Below are 17,465 nucleotides of genomic sequence, written 5' to 3' on the forward strand. Positions count from 1 at the left end.
TATATATTCCATTCATTATCGATCTAAATTCAACAATCTGAACTAGTCTATAATGAAAATCGTAAGATATTTTTGAATGCCCATTGTACAAATAATTTTCAAAGAAAAACTGATTGAATTCCCTAATGATCACGTTGAGTAATTAAATTATATATAAAGGATATGCCTACAATATCTTCATATGATTGAGTGTTTGACTTTAGAATATATTATTTTAAACTATAAGAATACACATATGTTTGATATTAAATAAATGAACTTCATCTACTCTACATAAGTATTTTTCAATGATGGAAAAAACAATTTTCAGTGGAAAACATTGTTATAAGTAATCTTGTTAAATAATACAAAATGGACTCTTTCTTATCTGGTTTTGTGAGTTGTATTTATTTTAACATCGATTTTGTATATTTTTAGTGGCCCGAGAATTGACTCCAGGTAGATCGTAAGATGATTGTTATGGGAATGAACACATCCCCAATCCTCGCATATAATTACTGACTTAGATCGCGTTAGTGAATAACTGAATTAAATAAGTAAAATACGAGAATGGATTTTGAATACGTATATTTTGTATAATCGTTGATCGGAAGGCGAAGCAAAACAAATTGATTCGCAATGAAAAGGTGAGTGAGCCAATTCGATTTAATCAAGAGTGAATCGATATTTATAGTCATATAAAAATAAGTTACAGGACATGCGATGAGTAAGATAGGAAATGAAAACATATACGTTTATATAAAAACAGTCAAGGTTGATAAGCAAATAATGAATAAGGTCAAAATGTGACTCAAGAAGAATGAATAAATTAGTCTATCCGAAAGCGAGAATAAGCTGTGTGGGCTTAACATAGCAACCGATGCTACATATTCTTTTGCAAAGCGTAGTAACTTGGTCTTATATCTTTTGTGTTTCTTTTTTCCATTATGGAAATTGATGATCAGTAACGTTGCATTCCTCTGATTCTGGAAAATAATACTGTATAAAAGAAATACAGAACTGAAATAATTCGAACACTTTCGAGATGCAGCACTAAGTGATAGAGGGTGAAAATATAGACAGTTGAATTTCAAATCATTGGTCTATCAGTGCTAGATTCCTTGTCGAAATCCACTCAGTATGATCTCTAGCAGGGTTATAAATGAGCTTTGGCAAGATGACCCATGCTAGAATTATTCATCTATTCAATTCTCCTTGGTTTTAAATGGTCCATCAGCCGATGCCGATTCTTAATGATAAACATCTTCATATACTTGATGAGTTTGTGAGAGATTCAAACTTGATCTTTAAAATAAGGCATTCGGATTTCAATTCTTTGGTAGGTGGAATAAAATTATGCAGAGTACACCTTTGTGAAGTGTATCAAAGACTACGAAGTTAAATAAGTGTGAAAAATTAATATGGAATAAAAAATCTGCATCAGAATGATCTATTTCGGATACGTTCAACTTACCTGAAGTATAACATTATACTCATATTCAATAAAATATGCCTTGATACACCAGTCAAATCTCTCAAGAAAACTAAAATTGACACATCATTGTGCTGGTCCAACTTGATATTCATTTCTATTGTGCAAACATTGTCTATTGAAAAAATAGACAAGTATCAATAGGGCACATGTAGATATGTGTAATTGTCAGATATTCAAAATAACATTCACTAATTCTTCAAATCCTCTGTCTTTAAACTTCGTTTGTGAAATTTTTGAGGTTAAACTGGGATTGAATATAAAAAGGTAAATTGAAACTATGATTGGTACAAGAGAACGATACCAATTTGGCGCACATTAAAAAATAAACGTACCAATAAAGCGATTTTGTAAAACTATAATCAAAGCCCTAACTTAATTGTAAATTTGGTTAATTCTATTTTCACACAAATAGGAAACAACATAAAATTCAATTATGAACTAATCAAACCATTGGAAAATATTCTTCAATCTATATTTACTCCATTACATATTCTTGATAAAAAACATACAGTAACAAAATGAGTAATTTATTTCTTGACCTACTGAAGTAACATATAATTACTTCTTTGTCAATCTACTCTCCCTTCGAAGATATATTCAAAGTTGATAAAATTTAAATAAATCCGTTTGTTCAAACAGACATAAACTCACTCAACACATCATCAAATGCAACCCAATTAAATTTGAAAGAAATAATAATTTTGAAAAAAGTGCCGTTATATGTATATATCTAAGTTTAATAACATATGTTTCTTGAAGTTTACCTATTTAATCAGTTGAGATCACGAGTCAATTGATGATAGACCACCATAGAAAACTTGATTTCAACTATTGAAATGATTAAAATATCCACAAAACCACTTCTGATATCAATCAACATATGTTCACTAGTGACTGGCATCAAGAAATATATCCTGGAGTTCTAGTGAGAAACAGTGATCAGTGGAATTCAACCACGTCTGTTGTGAGATAGTATATCACTGATGACAATGGTGGATATGTCGTACACTTTCGTGTATTAGTTGAAGTTCAACATTAACACCGTTGGATGTTGGCCAGCCGGCTCAGTTGTTTAGTGTTTAAGTGTTCGTGCGCGAGACTGATATGTCCTGTGTTGGAATCTGGCGAGGCGGTCTCGTGGATTTGCATTGTTGAGGATTCTCAGAATAGGAGGAAACGACGTTCCAGTACTTGCATGTTTTCCATGACGATCAGGCTTCATTTGATTTATGATCTCAACTATTAAAATCACTATAGTATTCCCAAAAACTCCTGATATTTTTCCCATTTAGTTAAATTTTTTTCAATGTTCATAACGTGTTTAAATTATACTCTTTTAAACAATGATCGCATACTTTCTACTAATATAAACAAATAGTCTATCGAATTGTTATTTTTATAGTTGCATATAATATAACTCGTATAACAATGTGTAACAATTTTGTTACCCTATAAATCTGTACATTGAAAGAAGAAAGTAACATAGATATTAATGTCTTTGGAAGATTTAAAAAAAATTACATAATGAAAATATCGAAATAAGTCCATTTATTAGTCTGTTCAAGTGAATAAATAAAAGTTTTAAGTCTTTGATTAAAAAAAATATTTTCTAAGAAAATTGTTACGTAATTTTCAACAACTGAATAACTAAATTATAACATCACCAAATAAATATAGTTTTCATATCATAAAATAATATTATTACAATAGTAATATTGTGCATTCGTAATATTATGGTGTGCGCTAATTATATTGACATAAGTAGTATATGATGTTAGTCGTGAACAGAAGGTCTGGCAGACAAGGGGATTGAACAGTATAGAATGGAAACAGGATGAGATTTGTGTGAAAATGCGAGAACAATGAAGTCTGGATCATCTTGAGACAATTAGCGGACATTTTGCAAATTGAGCATTTATTATTTGACTGTTAGATTTTATTAAGAAGTCCTGTAATTTTGTGTTCAATACATTCGATTGTTCCCCACTGGTGTTCATGTTCACTACAATATCTTCAAATAAAATGGTAAAGATCAAATCAAATTTTGAAGTAAATTCTGATAAAAAGCTGTTCAATCTTCTAGAATTATACTCCTTTTTTCGAGCTAAATATCTTACTAAAAGTGCAACTATAAATATTTTACATGTTAGATATGAGAAACGATCATTTAATCTGATTTCTCATAATTTGTTATCTTTCTTCCTTACAATTTTTCTTATATTAAATACAAGGGTAACGGATACTAAGAAATGGCTTATATTGATTTTAAGACCGAGTAGTAAACAATATACAGCTGTTTATTTGTAAGTGCTGGTTAATATCCAATAATCATGTCTAAAATTTGTCCATTAGATCAAATGACAAGGCGTGACTATCCACTTCGTTATGATACTAAATGGTTGGATACGTTGAATGATTATTGAACAGCGCTAAAAGCTGCATAAAATGGTATAAAATACTTCTTAAAAATTGGTTATTATCAATGACCCTAATTTAAAAAAAGTTAATTGACATTCACATAGCTCAACTACAAAGCATATTATTGCTCTGCTAGTAAACAAAAGTTATAATCCTTTGAAGAACACTAATTACTACAAAATTGTATACATATATTACTAAAAACTAACATCCAACTAGAAGTTCAAATTCAAAACCTCCAATCGGCTAATTTCAACTATGTAACATCAAAATAAAAATTAATTAACTACTAAAACATAGGTCTTATTAAATGTTATTACAAAAATAAATTACTGTAAGTAATGGAACAAAACAAAAATGGTTTCTAAGTAAACAAAACATAACCACTGATAATTATAATAATAATAAAATGATGATAAGCATTATTTGAATGAATTCATAAACTTTAATCATAATGACTAAATATATATAAATGAAACTACATTCAAAATTACCCTTTATTTAATTAATTTAATTTTTATCTATTTATTTCCATGACAGATTTTCATAGAGAAGTTTCAATTAAAATATAATCCAATAGAAACTTCTTATTTCATTTCCTGAATCTGGTTTTTTTCTTTTTTTTCTTCTTTTTTTCAATTTTTCTTCTTTTCCTTTAATCGTATTAACTATTCCATGTTTTTATATGAATAAAATTTAAAAAAACTTTTATATAATTTCTTGTTTAGATTTTATTTTACATTGTCAAATAAAAGAGGAAAACAAACAAACAAAACAAACGATATAAGAAAATGGCAGAAAATTGTATCATTTTATAATTAATAAATAAAACGGAAACTCTTAACGAGACTATAGTAAATTAGAGGATAAAGTAAAATATGGAATAGAAGTAGGCATAAAGTAAATAAATAAAAGTATATTTGATTCCCTTGATAAGTCTTAGGTAAAAAAGAAGAATATAAGAATAATATAAGATTTGTTGAATAAAAAAGGGAATATTCATTCTAACAAGAGTTGTTCAAATTTCATCAATTTGTACTCATTAAATGGAACATATATATATATATATATATATATATATATATAATGTAGGAAGTAAATTGGGTTAATGGAAAAGACTAATAGTTTTTTTAAGGTTTTATCACAACAATTTGAATAAAATGGTCCATACATCATGTAATTAAGAATAATAATACTTTTACCCACTGTTATATAATTTTTTGGGTTGGCAGTAATAAGAGTAGAAATTGAGAAAGAAACATGACTTGTCATATTCATGTTACATTTGTCTATAATGTACAAAGTACAACTGAAAATTGCTCATTAATAAATGACATTGTGAAAATTAAATTATGTTTAAGAATTTGTATTATGGTATTCACTAACTATAAACTTTCTACTAGTTTTATTCATTTTACATATCTATTATTGATGTAAAAGTAGATAAAAGCGTAAGTCAAATTAATTCTGTAAAAAGCAAATTGTCTTTCACATAAATTCTAGGTAATTTGAGATAATAGATCTAAAACCTTGAGACTAGATTTTATACTGTTCCGTCTTTATTAGCAGTAAGTACATCTCTATAATTTTGATATAAATAAAATTCTTCATGGATTCAAACACTTATCTCCTAATACTGCATTGGAGGTATTACCATTCATGTCATGTACGACGGAGATATTTAATCCATCGACTACAGAGTAGTAGCCAATTTAATATTGTCTAGTACTTGATGCTGATCAAATTATACTAATCAGGTTACAATATGGACACATGTTTATGGGGTTTGATATTATACTCATCGTGTTGGGATGTTAGAAAACCTAGATCTAGAATTTCCTGTCGATTACCTCCAAACAGTTAAATTATCTTTTTTTCCTAAGTAAATATTTTATTTGACAATCAATCATCCTCTCTTATTATCAACAGATTCTATAAGCTTATTGAAAAAAATGTATCTTTGACTATGATCGATCGCTATTATCGTTCAAAACTACATTGAATACATTACATGTTGCTAAGGTACGACAAGAAATTAATAGAATAATTTAGAAATAAATTTTGTAACAATGATAAGATAGTATTCATTAATTAGGGACAACAGTAATATATTTCTCGCACCCAATATAAAAATGTGCATGAAGACAGAGTTTAAGTGTAACCTATGAAAACTGGTTAATGTGATTGCTATTAGTATAGAAGAGTTATTTTATTTGAAGGTGGATGTTCCCGATTACATAACACTCGTAAAAGTAACATTTCAGACTTCATTCCGATAATGTATTATTTAAGCACACTCAATTTCATGAAATGGTTAGTGAAAATAAAATAAAAAATCCATACAAAGACTGTTAACCAAGAATTTTTAATATTTATGTAATATATTTGCCGTTTTTTGGTGGCTTAAATTTTAATCAAGTAATTTGTTCTTTATTTTTTCTCTGTATAAAAATTAAATTCTTTTCATGCCCTAATAACCCGTTGTTTATATTTCAAGAGAATTGTTATAAACAATCAGTTGTGTTACCATAGTTGTTCTTTTAAAATTCTTACTACATTATTCATTACATAAAATGTCAAAAATATGATTGACAATTTGAAGAAATAATTTTTTCATCATAGAAGATAAATTGTTATCATCATAACGTTTTTGACTTTGTATACAATATTCGTACGTCCTAAACTTGAGTACTGCATACAAGCGGCTAGCTCCTGCTTAAAAAAAGACTGTGAGCTTCTGGAAAAGGTTAAGAGAACAGCAACTAAGCTGATTCCCGGAATCGCGAAGCTTCGGTGTGATGCACGAATGGCCAAGCTAAACCTTTTCCCGTTGTCATATCCTAGAAGAAAAGGCGACTTGATTACAGTTTTCAAATTGATTAGTGATAAATTTGCACCTGATATTTTCTCATTTTTCTTGTCTTCCAAAACAGAGGAATTACGAGGACGCTCTAAAAAAGTTCACAAGCCCAGAGCAAATTACTTGTCAGCTGACTATCGACTTTCCCATCGAATCATCAAAGAGTGGAATTCATTACCTCAGCACGTGGTTGAGGCTCCATTCGTCGACTCTTTCAAAAGAAAGTTGGATCAACTGAGAGACCACCATTGCTAGGACTAACACAGGCCATCAAGCCTCCTGTCCTTTCCAAACTGAAACTGTAACCAATAGCGATAATGAAATTGATAAGAAATATATTGTAATTCTTTCCAAAACAAAAAGACTAATAATTTTAAGCCAAATATAACATTAGGTACAAGACTATATAAAATGGACAAGTTTGAGATTGCACTTTCACAAGGCAAATATAAAACTGGTTTTATTTGTAAAGTAATATAAAAGCAGTTAGAGAAACTTGAAAAATAGATAAAACACTTGAGTTTTTAGATAATAGGAAACATTAAAGGACGAACATAATTATTTATCTATAATCTCAATTTTAATCCAATCCAAAGCAACTATTATTTATTTGTGATTTTTATTATTATATTTCACTAACTATGTGGTGTTATTTGTTTGGTTCTCCTCTACATATCATGCGTTTGTCATGCAGTTGTTCTTTTTATTCTTCACTTTCATTCTTTCCTTTCTAAGTAAATATTCATTTGATTAGTTCACTGATATCATCGCTCGAATTTGTTATTACCACTAATACTTTACTTTTTCATTTGATGTAAAGTACCTAAACACTTCTATAAGATTTTACATTGTTGATAAAGAAATAACTAATTTAATGTTGCTTGTTATCTTTAATCGTAAACACTTCATGTAGTCGAGTAATATTATCTTCAAAGTTTATCAAAGAACAGTTCAAAAAAGAACATCTTACTAGTGGGTCTGTTGAAGGTTTAGATGAATAAATAATCTATTCAATACAACACAATTATTGGTATGGTATAAATAAAATGTTTACTTCATGTTTATTATTGAATTTTCGAATATACTAATTAATTTACTATGAAACAATTATAATCAAATTGTATGAAAAGAATTATTTAATTGAAATAAAAGTAATTTTTTGCTTAATATTATGTCATTGTAACATTAAACCTTTAGTGGGTTTATGTCAAGCCTAAAGGTACGTTTAATGTTTATGAAGTATGTGAAAAAATCTAGAAGAATGAAGATCAAGAGAAAAACTGAGCTGACAACTTAGTAAACACATAGAATACATTTACATGTACTCATAAGAACAATCGACAATAATTAATAATGACATAGTAATGAAATTAAATCAGTCTGACAATCGGAACTAAAAGTTATTAGAATAAGATATTTGATATATTACAGTTATATTTGTTACCATGTGACAATGAAAACTATACGACAGAAGCGAAGATTAAGGAAGAAAATAATAAATTACGTATAAAAACGAGGTAAAAAAAACTTTGTTATTTATTCAGACTTATAATGACAGAAATATTATGAGTATCCATATCACATGATGAAATTTAGTTTAAATAAGGAAATTTAGTAAAAAAAATTATAAATTTCATTATCATACATAGAAACAGAATTATCAAGAATGACAGATGGTAAACTATAAATTGGAATTATTTGTTTAGAAATATTGACAAAACAAAGTGAATGAAGTGTTTTATGAAAACATCAACTAGTAGGCATCGTTACCAAGGTTTGACTTGACAATTTAGGATAAATTGATTGTACGCATATATTGTTCTTGCATTGTTCTTTTGTACTATTTAAACTTGGACTAATTTTGGTTTGGTTATTTATTCTCTGAAGAAGTGGCTTACGCTGAGTCACGAAACGTCAAAAAATCTTAGACATACTGTGGTGTTTGAATGAACTAATGATACCTTGTTACCTGTTGAGTGTTTGATTTCGAATTCTAAATACAGTACATTCGTTGTGCCTGTGTCTTCTTAATTGAATTGCGTTAACCTTGGAATTCCTAGTTCATACGACAATTAGAATACCATATTGGTGTCGCGATGGAGCCTGCAATGGAAAAGTTAGATATTCATTCAACTCCTGAAGCTTTTGAGGATTACTTGGAAAGGTTCGGAATCTGGAGCATGACCAAGAAAGATGTTAAAGGTGATAAAATTGTGGCACATTTTCTGACATTCATTGGGAGAGAAGCGTACAGCTTATTAAAAACTTTGGCATATCCAGAAAAACCTATCTCACTCCCTTATGCAACTCTTAAAGAGCTATTATTAAGTCATGTAAAATGCACCAGTTTTGAATGCCGTGAAAGGGCGAAGTTTCATAAGATGGTTCGTCAAAATGACCAAAAGGCTCGGGAATTCATCCTTGAATTACAGAAACAAGCTGCCAGGTGTAATTTCGGTGATCAACTTCATGTGCAACTGAGAGATCGATTAATTGCAGGAATTAACATACCGAGTTTGGAAAGAGAGCTGTTAAGAATGCCAAACTGTTCCTTTCAAGATGCTAGAACTGCATGTATTAACTATGAAGCAGTCAATGAACTTGATATCCAGTCGATGAAGATTTCTAATACGTTGCTTAGTCGTCGTGATGAACTACAATCTCAGGGTCAATCAAACTTGCGTTCATTTAACAGTGATTCCTATTCTCGTGTAAATATGAAAGGTGTTTCAACGAGGAATTACAAAGCAAATCACAAAGGTGAGATGAAGTTTGGTAAATGTTTATCATGTGGAAAGTTTCATGCTCGCAATTCATGTGTATTTCGTAATGCTAAATGTTTTAAATGTGGTAAGGTAGGACACATTCAGTCAGTATGCAAAGCTACTGTCCATTTTGCTTCGAGCTGTACTAAATCTTGTAATTTAAATTTAAATAATTCGGATGTTTCTAGTGATCATTTGTCTTTGTCTACTATTTCGAAAGGTAATGCTCATATTCAGAAGCGACTATATACATCGCTTGGTTCATTTCATGACTTTATTCTGGACACAGGCAGTATAGAGTCCATTATTTCATTCAAGAACTTGAAAGCTTTAGATCCTAACAATGTTGTACGACCCACTGAAGTATCAATACTGGGGATTACTGGACACAGACTGCCCATACGAGGATGTTGTGAATTGCTAATCAGAGATGATAATTCTTCATACATACCTTGTGAATTTTTAGTTAGCGAAACAGGACTGTCAATATTGGGTTTAAAGAATTTGAAAAGGCTTAAGGTGGAGTTGTCCTTCTTAGTTTCTAAAGAAAATTCTGATACTTTACTTAAAGATTTGATAGCTATGTGTGCTAAGTGCAGTGGAGGTATGAAAATTAAGCCTATAAAACTTCAAGTACAGGGTGATCCCGTCTTTCTTAAAAGACGAATAATTCCTTATGGTCTTCGAGAAGCAGTACATAAGACATTAAACGATTTGTGTGTGAAAGGCATAATTGAACCAATTCAGTCTTCAGCATGGGGTACTCCTATCGTTACGCCACTGAGGTCGGACGGCAAGACCCCTAGAATTTGTGGTGACTATAGATTAACTCTGAACTCCCGTTTGTTGAAGCAAACGTGCACGACGGTAGAAGCTGAAGATATTCTAAATCGACTTCATGGTTCTAAAGTGTTCTCGAAAGTTGACCTGAAAGATGCTTATCTTCAAATTCCTCTAGATGAATCTTCATCTATTTTGACGACAATTAACACTCCTTTTGGTCTGTTCAAATACAATTTCCTTCCATTCGGTCTAAGTTGTTCTCCAGCCATATTTCAGGAAGTTATGAATAAAGTAGTTAGTGATCTTGAAGGTGTTGAAGTCTATCAAGATGATCTCATTGTTCATGGCTCTAATAAGGTAGTTCATGACCAGAGACTTATTGCTTTATTGCGTCGTTTAATTGAAAAGAATATTACAGTGAATCCAAATAAGCGTTCATTTTGTGTATCTAGTTTTGAATGCCTTGGATACCTAGTTGATGGTAATGGTTTTAGACCAGATATGAAACGACTAGCTCCACTGACTAATGCACCGTCTCCGAAAAATCTTACAGAATTACGTTCACTAGTAGGTGCTCTTCAATACTATTCCTGTTTTATTCCTAATTTTTCTTGTCGTGCAAATTGTTTATTTAATATTTTAACATCCAATTCATTCAAATGGAGTGAGGAACAAGAGTCATGCTTACGAAGTCTACTGAAGTTTCTTCAAAGTGATGCTGTTCTTCGAACGTACTCCCCTAATGTACATTCTGTGCTTATTACTGATGCATCACCTGTGGGAATTGGTGCAGTTTTGGAACAGGAAGGTAGACCAGTTATTTGTGTTTCACGCAAACTTACTGTTACTGAACAACGTTATTCACAGACTCAGCGAGAAGCATTAGCTGTGTTTTGGGCTGTTAAAAGACTTCATAAATATTTATTCGGAAAGAAATTCACTATTGTCACGGATCATGAAGCTTTAAAGTTTATTTATCATCCTGAAAAATCATTAGCACGTTCCTCAGCAGCTATGGTTCAGCGATGGAGTATTGCTTTGAGTGCATATGACTATACGGTTCAGCACAGAAGTGCCAAACAGATTCAACATGTTGATTACATTTCTCGACAGCCATTACAAGATAAACCTATTAATACTTCGGATTGTTTGTTAGTGCAACCTTTACCAGTGAGACGTTCAGATCTCATTAGAGAAACTCGTAGATATTTTGGATGTATACTCAGTGCTATAAGGAAAGGTTGGAATGCTAATTTGAAACGTAGATTTCCTATCTATTTTTCAAAGCGGGATGAGCTATCTACTACTCCTGATGGTATTCTGTGTTTAAATGATCGTGTTGTCATTCCTCCTTCATTGCGTAAATCTGTTCTTGAAGATCTTCATAGTGGTCATTTAGGTGTTGAGAAAATGAAGTCCTTGGCAAGGCTCACATGCTGGTGGCCAGAGATAAATGCAGATATATGTCGTACGGCAAACAATTGTGAGAAATGTCATCAGTTGAAAAATCATCCTTCGAAGTGGGTGCCATGGCCAGTATCGTCTGAGGCCTGGCAGAGGATTCATGCTGACTATTGTGGACCATTTCTTAGTAAATACTACGCACTAATAGTCATTGATTCTTTTTCAAAGTGGCCTGAAGTTTTTTTCACAACTTCACCAAATTCTGATTTCACAATACAAGCATTAAGAAAGGTGTTTAGTCGAGAAGGGGTTCCCATGGTGTTGGTGACTGATAATGGCTCACATTTTGCTGCAGATGCAGCCACTACCTGGTTGAACGGTATAGGGTGCAAACATCTATTTACTGCTCCCAGACATCCGTGTTCTAATGGTCAGGCAGAGAATTTTGTTAGGACATTAAAGACTGCTATTGATTCTATAGCCCCCTCAACATTTAATGAGCTGGAGAGGGGAGTAGATACCTTTCTATTACAATATAGAAATGCCAAACATTCGGTGAAGAAGGAGACTCCAGCGAAGCTATTGAAAGGAAGAATTCTTCGGTCGAATATGAGATGTTTGGAGTCTGCAGAAGTTACATACTATCGAGGAAATGATCTTCGACCATCTACGGGTATTGTTCTGAAGAATGTCGGAAAATCGATGGTGCGAATTCTAGACATCGATGACTTAAGTACACACAGTTGACATGTAGATCAAATACAATTTCAGGTACCAGGTGAGTCAGTTCCAATTTCGATTGTTAATTCTAATGCTAATGAGCATATTCTAGATAATACAGAATCCTTATCCAAGACAATGTCAGACAGACTCAGGATGAATTTGAGAAGAAGATGTACGATTGATTACAAACACCTAGACTCCAATTTAAGCTGTGGCGGATGTGGTGTTTGAATGAACTAATGATACCTTGGGACTGGTTGAATGCTTGATTTCGAATTCTAAATACAATACATTCGTTTGTGCCTGTGTCTTCTTAATTGAATTGCGTTAATCCTGGAATTCCTAGTTCATACGACAATTAGAATACCATACATACTCATAAATAAATCAAGTTAAATAAATGATTGATAATTAAGTGGCAAGTTGTTTAATTTCTAATAGCTTAAGTGATTGAAATATTGGAGATGTCTAACTATTCTAGTTTGGTTGTAATCCTATCGTGTAATCTGGATAAAAATTAAAAAACGTATGACCTTAAATTATATATTGTTAAGTTATTCAGTTGTACGAGAAAAACTTAATTCTAATTCAAGTGGATTTTAATGATATTTCAATGACTTGAAATCATGTGAAATATACGAGTGACCAAAAAATACTGGTGTCTTACTAAGTATTAATCTTTGTTATGTAGTGAATAAAGACAGAGTTAAGATAAATCAATTTATTAACTTTCTGCAAAAGCAAACAGTAGCTTTGTAAAATATGATAATCATATATCAAATACATCATCTGTATATCTTCCGTCAGTTCTCTTTTACATACTTTATCATTTTTCTGATCTTGTTGTTATTCCGACTGCTCATTGTTTTTCTTTCTCTTCTCTTTATTTCACTCTTCCGCTGATAAGCATTCTAATTTCATTTCCTACTACATAGTACTTATTTCTGTCCTCACATGTAGCACACATCACAGTTACATTTGTCTAGTATTTAGTGTTAATCGAATTCTGTTAAACAGGTTGTAATGTCGCCACTAGTTTAAGTAATTCAACGCTATACTTTTAAGTTACATGGTTAGGAGGAATAAGGCAAAAATTGATGAACCTAAGTTTCTTGTTAATTAGCAGTTGCTATCGAGGCATATACATAACCGTACGTATGATTGTGATACTAGAAGACGTGGTTTTGAATCATACGGAAATTATATGTTCCTCTAAGACTCCAGGTATGCCATTCTTACGAAAGGAAACAAGCACAAAACTTAAGTCCAATGTTCTTTGTCAACTACCTTTAACTGTAAAACATTAAAATTTATTATTCGGATTTGAGTGGCTTGAAATCCAGACTTCAAATCGATGGATTTTCAGTCAAGATTATCAGCACTACACCAAATAATTCATCCTAAAAATTCGACTGTGAATAAAACGACAGAATCTAATATGTTTATATTTTCATTATTCCAATAAGTTAAAAACCAAAATATCAGAGTACCTAATACATTAAAATTAACCCAGAGAATCAAGGAAGTTTGAATTATAAATGCAATTGTATAAACACCTAAAGGAAACTAGCCATCATGTTTATTGCTTCAATAAAACATGTAATGCAAATTGTGATAATTGTTTCAAATACCAGTATCTTCACCATCATTTGTTTGTACATCATGATTAAGATAGACATATACAATACACCAGTAAAAACCGCGAAAATGTGTGTTAAAAATGTATCGGCGATTTGAAACTGAGAAATCAGTAAAATTATAATTCCGCTCACCAATCTAAAAGAAAGTTATGATCAATAACCATTGTTTTACTTTTTGTGATTATTCTGAGTCGGGTTAATCAACTACTGTCGGTCTTTCTATCTTTATAAACAAAATTTAATATACCGATATATTATGCCATCATACAAATGACTATCAGTTGCGAAGATTGTTGAATTTCGTTGAAAACATCAACTGATCAATGTAAGACCATCATTAAAAACATGAAAGTACTGAACGGCCGTTACGTCCCAGTATGGGACTCATGAGCTGTACGCATCCACGACCACTCAAGCAGCAATCGAACCCAGGACCCTAGGTCTTGCTCTCGAATGCTTAAGCATTAGACCATTGCGCCAACATCCAATGATATTAATGTCTAACCTCAATAAAGCCATGATATTGCTCACTAGTTACTAGCTCCAAGAGGGAATTCTCATGGTTCGACCGTGTCGGTTTGAGTCAGTTACCCAGAGAAGACAATGGGAGACCAACTAATAGGTGACTTAGAATGGTGATTGTGCGATATTACGTGTTTACTCAAACTGAAAATGTAAATCACGTGATTCTGACTAGTATCCACTGGATTCGATCCTTGGGTATGAGTTCCTAAGGAGTTCTAGGCTAGAAGGAAAACAGATTATATAGTTCTCTGTAATTTTTTATAGTTTTTTACTTGATATTAATTTTTAATAAAAACTAACTTCATAATAATAACAATACGCATGTAGTGTAATTTCGTTTATAACATTTAGAAATTACATGAAATAGGTCTGTAAACAGTTTATGTGCGATCAAAACAAATATATATTCACTTGGTATTGTTTGGTTTGCATCTTCCCATTGAGGTTTAAGACTGCAATTGATCAGTCTGTTATTGGTATATGTGCATACTGTGCGTATGCCTCGATATTACCTTAATTCACAAGCTATTTGTAAGCATTGATGGATAGTGGCTAGCAGTGGAATCCAGGACGCGCGTTTCGTCCTATTTGAGATTCATCTCAGAGAGTCCAAAATAGGACGAAACGCGCGTCCTGGATTCCACTGCTAGTTACTAAAACAAATATCTAGTTTTAATTCATAATAAAACAAGTATAAAAATGAAAAAAATGATGATGATGATTGGGCCTAATCAAGAAACAAAACCAAAAACAAAATTATTCATTTTATGACTATTATTTCTGATATCACTACACTTCCGATTGATATCAACATTACTGCAAGAAAATGATGCTAAAACACTAAATATTACCATAAATAATACTAATTCATCGTTACTACAACGATTTTAAATCAATAAATGTGTTATAAATATGTGAAGACGAAGCTAAGGTTGTTTACATTTTATTGATTTAAAATATTTGTTATTTCTTGAGTTCCGTATTTTTATTATTTATCAACGATACAATAAATGGAGTGTATTATGTGTATACAAGTGTAACGAGAAATATCAACATGAAAAATATCATCTTGACAAACCGAATAAATGATTAGACCATTTTGTTTACCTAACGCATCGGGTTCTCTTGACAAATTTAAACAAAACTGTCCCTTGGAAGGGACAGTTGAAGTTACTAATTAGTATTCGGAAAACATATCTGTTTCCTAGTTGAGTCTCAAACAATTGCTACGACTATATGCCAAAAATGTTCAGTCCCAGTTCTATAATAAACTATACAGTCAAGCGAGTGGCGTGGCTAATGACGTCCTCTTCGTGCTAGTCCATCCTTATATTTTCATAGCAAATCTGAAGAGAGCTATATTACTTTATTCCATCAAAGAGACCGAATTTTATCCAAGGTACATAATGGTGCTTTCATTTATCTGTAAAGGTATATATCATGCAAATAAGTCATTTGAAATTTTTAATAAATCCTGTGTCAGGTTTGCATTTGTAAATGAAATTAATGATACGTATTAATTCCTAGACTTAAGATTTGCTAGAAAAAATAATGGGGTTTTCCATTGGTGTATATATTTTAGAAGGAAATTCGCAGCAAAAAATATCTACAATTAAATAGCTTTTGTCTGATAAACTAATAGGTATGGTTTAGCGAAACCTCTGTATAGTAAGACTAAGGAGTTATATTCTGTAGAACTTGAAGCAGTATATGCAATTGTGGAAAAGTATTTTCGAGTAAAAATTGTGTAAGGAAACATTTATGGTGAAATGTAATAATAAATGCAACACTGGGACGAATGGTAATAAGCCTGGAAAGAAACATGTCATCTGACTGACGTTTAAATTAGCCAGTCTGAAGGAAGCTTTAACTAGTAGATTTACCAGCGAGAAACTCAATCCAACACATATAATGCGATGCTCAATAAAGCGAATGTAACAGATAAATTTCCTACACATATCACCTGCAATCATATATGCTAATTTGTATTTACATGCAAAACCAGATATATTGCAAGGACAGAAAGACATGTATCAGTGCGCTTTATTAACCTTATACCAAAAACTTAATTATCAGAGTATAAGGTAAGCCTCATAATTCCATAGTGCGCAATCTACGGAACACCAGACATTAAAAGAGTATGCAGTATACACTTAAAAAAATAAATACTTGTTAAGGTTGTTACAATCAAGAGATAAAACCTGGACTCTGTATTCAAAAAGAATCACTGTTTAACCTTTAACTGTATTGGTAGCAGAAAGTAATAGTGTGTATAATTTTTTCTATTCATCATTTACAATTCAGTGAGTTTAATCCACAATTCGTCTTCTTTACATAAATCCTTAATAATTTTTTCGTTTTATTACGTAATAAAATCATACGCCCTAGTAACCTGATTACCACTTCTATCATTTATGACAACTTAATTAGTCATAACCCTGCTGCGACATCTACCTTTCAAACAATCTGATTATAAGTAATAAATAACCCATTTATTTAAATTCTAGGTAATATTATTACTTTCATCTGTTTTGCTTGGTATGTATAAGTCGGATTTATGAATAGTTTTAAAATTTTCGATTGTTTCATTGCTTCTTAGTAGACTCCAAGTAATCATATTATAACCTTTTCATATATGCATAATGTGTATCTTCCGAGACCATAACTATATGATTGTATTAAACTGTATGAGTCATGTTAGAATACAAATCATTCGACATTTAAACTACTGTCGTTCGTTATTGAAATTATGATAGATTTTATAAAGATGGTTAATCACTAAATTGGATTTTTTCGATAAGGCTACATTTAACTAATGCATCTGGGAAAGCAAATCTTTTTGATAACTGAACGTTAGTACCAAAGTGATTTAG

Source organism: Schistosoma haematobium, chromosome ZW, assembly GCF_000699445.3.
Source record: "Schistosoma haematobium chromosome ZW, whole genome shotgun sequence".
NCBI lineage: Eukaryota > Metazoa > Platyhelminthes > Trematoda > Strigeidida > Schistosomatidae > Schistosoma > Schistosoma haematobium.